Raw genomic sequence first — 5,386 nt, 5'->3', positions numbered from 1 at the left:
ACCACATGCAACAAATGAGCTTGGACAGTCCTTAGGCATTTTTAAGGTTTTTAAATTTGTTAGACCATCTCAGTCTAAACTCTTTTCTGTTTTATAGTCCAAAATTCCTTTTAAACTCATATCATACCCCTGGGTCACTAGCCTAGGTACCTTTCAAATCATCCCAGGGAGTCTGCCCAGCAAACTGCAGAGATTTTGGCGGGAGCTGCCAGGATTCCTTTCAACCTCATAATGCTTCTGATTGCCAGTTAGGAAATGGATTAAATAGAGATTTACCTGCCTTTGTGATAGGTTCTTGCTAACAATAAAATCACTGGTCTTTCTATACTCTCCCTTCAGAAAAGAATGTGAAGTCCTGACAAATCCCACACAACCCACTTCAGTCCAAATGTGTAGAACAGTAAACAATCACCAACCAACTATAATAATGGCTCAAATTTATATAGAGCTTTAAGGCGTACAAAATACTTCCCTAACAAGAACTACATAGAGAACTCCATACCAGTATTATTTTGTTGTTGTTACTGTTTTGTTGTTGAGCCACTTCAGTCATATCTAACTCTTTGTGTTCCCATTTGGAATTTTCTGTTAAACATGTACAATTTTTTTAAACATATTTCCACATTTATCATTGCTGCACAAGAAAAATCAGGTCAAAAGGAAAAAAGATAAGAAAGAAAGAAAAAAAATCAAGCAAACAACAACAAAAAAAGGTGAAAAATACTATGTTGTGATCCACATTCACTCCCCATGGTCCTCTTTCTGGATGGAGATTGCTCTATATCACAAGTCTTGGAATTGGCTTGAAGAACATCGTTGTTGAAAAGAACCAGGTCCTATTTGGAGTTTTCTTGACAAAGATGTAAGAGTGGTTTTCCATTTCCTTCTCCAACTTACAGATGAGGCAAATAGGGTTAAGTGACTTGGCCAGGGTCACACAGCCAGTAAGTGTGGGAAGCTAGATTTGATCTCATCTTCCTGATTCTAAGCCCAATGCCTGAAGTCAGGAAGACCTGAATTCAAATCTAATAACTTTATAAGGAAACCCCAAAATGGGGTCATGAAAAATCAAGCAGGGCTGAAACAAGCCGAACAACAAAACCAACATTGATCCTTCAGCCTTTACAGGCTCCAAATTGAATGGGTTAGCCAGAGCAGTCCACCAAGGTCGAAATTATTCTCCAAGCTAATAGCGGTGGTTACCAGAGCAACCACAGCCAGGAGCAGGGGAGAGATGAAATGAAATTCAAGGTTCCTTCCTGGCCTCCACCCTAGTAAACAGACTTCAGGCAATTTAGCTTGTTTTGCCCTTTCAACCAGGGACACGAGGGGGACTGGGAGGAGTTTGCTTGATACAGGGCATAGCATTCATTCCACAAATGTCCTTCTCTGACACCTCATGAGGCTTTTGTTGACCCAGAATTCTTAAGATCTGTGCCGACAAATCGAGCAGATTCCACAGAGTTGGAAAAGCTGCAGGTTCAAGCCTAGCAAGAAAGGGCAGGTACAAGGAGTCATCACGTTCATCAGCAGCAGCTGGCCACCATGTAAAACATTCTTTGGTGATGGCGAATCCACAAAAACCTCATAGGTATCACAGCGTTTGGAGCTAAAATGTACAGTACCCAGCTTTCAGGCTGCCTTCCTCATTTTACAGAAGAGGAAAACTGAGGCTCAGAGATATCAAATGACCACTAAGTAGCAGAGGGGGGGATTATTCCATTCCTAATACTCCAGAGATTGTGCTAAGGGAAAATGAAGTCCCATTCCCTAGTACAAGAGTTCGTAGTAGGAGTTCCAAGATTTTCATCAAGGAAGACCATGAATAGAAATAAAAATCTATTCATGGTCTCTGTGAATATGGAAGGGGAGAAAATATGTCCATTTTCACAAATTTCTAACTGAAATTTATCATTGCTTTCAACTGGTTAAAAAAAATTATTCTGAAAAAGTAGCCCATAGGTCTCATCAGAACTGACCCAAAAAAGGTTAATAATCCTTGCCCTAGAAGTACTATCCAATTAGTTTTTATCCATGATCCTATTCTTTTCCTTCCTCTATCTAGCAAATCCCCATTTATCTATGTTTTTTTCATTCATTTTTCACCTTTTTTTTCTTTTATCTACTCATTCATTCATCTATTATTCATTTTTGCTCATTCACCTATCCATTTATTTATTTAAACATTTTCTCTACTTATTTATTTAGGCAGTTTTTTTTTTATTGAAAGTCTTTAGCTTTTAAATGTTAATATTATTTTTGTTAATATATTTTTATTTTATATCACCTTCAGTCCCAAATATATCTCTCCTTCTTCCCCTTGCCAGTGAGCTATTTCTTGGAACAGGTTTTTTTTGTTTGTTTGTTTGTTTTTTAAGTATAGTAGGGGAAACAATTTACCAAAGATAACCAGCATTTCAACTGTGTCTGACAGCATATGTCATATTCCACATCGCTAGTCTTTAAACTCTGTAAATTAGTGAGAGGGATAGGTTTTTCAGTTTTCTAGAGCCAGGCTTGGTCATTGGTCACAATAAATAACTTTACTTTTAGCTTTTTTCTTTTTTTCTTCACTTGGACTCTTTTCCTTTTCTCAAAAAGAGGCAGTAATGATTACAATCTAGCTCCAGTGGATCAGAAGGTTTAGAAATGGAAGACCTCTAATCTCAGGAAAAACCAAAACATTAAGCTTTGCTCACAACATCACTTTGATTCTATTGGAGATTTGTGGTCCCTTTCTGGTCTATGGTGTAAGTATGTCCTCAGTTTTTATCTGGGATATTAAATATGACCAGAAATTATACTGGATGAGTAACATGCCATATGATCAATCAATAAATAAACATTTATTAAGTACCTACTATGTGCTGGACACTATGTCAAATTTGAGGATACAAAAAGAAGCAAAAGTTAGATTCTTCCTTCAAGGAGGAGGCCTGACCATATGCAAACAAATATATACAATGCAATATGTACAGGACAAAGAGGAAATACATTAAGAAAGAGGGCACTAGAATTAAAAGGAGCTGGGCAGGCTCCCTGTAGAAGGTGGAATTTGAGTGGAGACTTAAAGAAATAAATCCAAGGAGGTCAGTATATAATTATCCCTATACCTTTCTGATCTGCACCAGTCAATTTTTTTTTATATCCTGATATTTGGGAATCTGGATTTGTTATTAATGTTGTTGTTCTTCATGTTTCTTCATGATCCCATCTAGGACTTTCTTGGCTAAGATATTGGAGTGGTTAAGTTTAACTTTAAAAAAATAATGAAGTATCTTCTCTGTCTCTTAATTCTCTGAGGGTAGGTACTCTAGGTATCACAATTTTCAGAAGAGAAAACCAATCCCGGGGAAGATTGTGTTATATATACATAAAGTCATGCAACTAGGAATTTTCAGAATTGGGATTTTAAACTGAATTACTAGAACTTCTCCAGAGGTAATTCCCCTCTACATCTTTCTACCCTATCTGCTCACTTCCTTGGGGACCTGTGTTAAAGGCACAGTGTTCTAATATAGTCACAGGATTAGCTGCTTTTGTGTCTTTATGTTCCAGGTAACACATATTCTGTCAACAAGTTCATCTCCAGCCTTTTACCTATAGGTACTCTTCGGGGAATCAGATGAAAAAATTGAATTTGATAGAGTCATAGGATTTTAAAGACATAATTGAGGTTTGAGATTGTTTAGCTACTCATTTTTCATTTAAGGAAATTGAATCTCAGACAAGTTAGGTGAGTTCACCAACAGCATACTCCTAGTTAATAATCAGGTTTCTTAACTTATCTGCCATCAATCTTTCCATGATACCGGGACATCAGGCAATAACCATCAACATGGCCCTAAATGAGAAATGGGCAATATTAACCATCTTTTCTTTCCAGGACATTATTTGAGAACTTGTACTATTGAGAACTGTACTAATAGTACAGAGGCCACTCTGTACTATTTAATGTAGATATTAATAAATTTAACTAATAATTATTAATATTGTGAATGCACTTTGTAAAGTGAAATGCAACTATAGGGCTCTGAGGGAGTATTCTCAGCTACCACTTAGTGTTCCAAGTAAGGTTATTCCAGGTTAAATTTCTCTATGAGTCTGCATCCACTCAAAACTAATTTATATGCACCTATCAATGTATTAAACTTTTCTAGTCAGTCAAAAGATACCATTAGTTCAAAGCAAGCATTTAATGAAATAGCATAGTTTTTTTTTTCTTAAAGTAGCAATAAAATATTTCCCTCTATAGACCTGAAGAACATTCGCCCCTAAAAGCCATAGCATCTGTGGGAGGAGTAGACATGTGAAGGAAACGTGGGACAGCACAATATGGAACAAGTGGCCAGCACAAGAACTCAGAGCACATACATGAAAAGGAAACTCAAATCACTTTACATCTAGCTCCCTCTTTGATCTATATTTTCTTATCTGCTGCCTTGTCCACCCAAGGATGACTCCATCCTGAGACCTGTTGGATGACTGCTGAATTCCTCCCAGATCACCATACTTGGAGGAGCCTTAATCTCACCTCACCTCACCATCAGTTGCAATGTCCCAGCTTTGTGGTAACCCATTTCCCTCTTACCTGCATATTCCCAGCTCACCTTTCTTGAAAGTAGGACTTGTTTTATTATTATTATATTTATTTGTATTCTTAGTACTAACAACAGTGCTTGGCATATAGTAAGTGCTTAATAAATGCTCTGTCTCCTAGTAATGATCCCACGCTGCTTTCCTCTTCTAACATTTAGTCTATAGTCTCTGCTAAATAGGTAATCTCCACTTGCTATTGGTCTCTTCCACGTGTTCAGATATAGTAATAATAACATTAATAATAAATAATGACCACAAATAATGGTAGAAATTAATAATAAACTAAAATACTGTTGATTATGTTAATTTGATATTTATATTAAAAATTAATAATTAGCATTAATAATTATGTGTGATCTAAGGAAAGGCAGTCCAAGTCCTAGTCACAGTTTCGTCTCTAAAGAAGAATGCTCTTTGCAGGCTGTCGACCTCTGGGGGCCTCACATGGTCTTTGCTTAGTGTGGCTACATGATTCATGATTTCTTTCAAAAATGGGGGTCACTAGACATAAGGTAATGGAGCATCTTTCTGCTTCTGGATTCTGAATAAGTTTAGAAAGAGCCCATGGCTGAGGAGCAGGGTCTGCTACTGTTAAGTTAGTTTATAACATCAAGACTTTTCTACAAGAGTTCTGTCAATATTCCTCAAGCCAAAGCTGACCATGTCACACACTCCCCCTCCACTACTCAATCAACTCCAGAGGTTCCAAATTGCCTTCAGGATCAAAAGGAAATTCTGGTTTGCAAAGTCCTTTATCACTAGCCCCCTTCTTATCTTGCTTGTCCTC

This window comes from Sarcophilus harrisii, chromosome 3 (assembly GCF_902635505.1).
Source record: "Sarcophilus harrisii chromosome 3, mSarHar1.11, whole genome shotgun sequence".
Classification (NCBI taxonomy): domain Eukaryota; kingdom Metazoa; phylum Chordata; class Mammalia; order Dasyuromorphia; family Dasyuridae; genus Sarcophilus; species Sarcophilus harrisii.
This window is presented reverse-complemented; position numbering follows the sequence as displayed.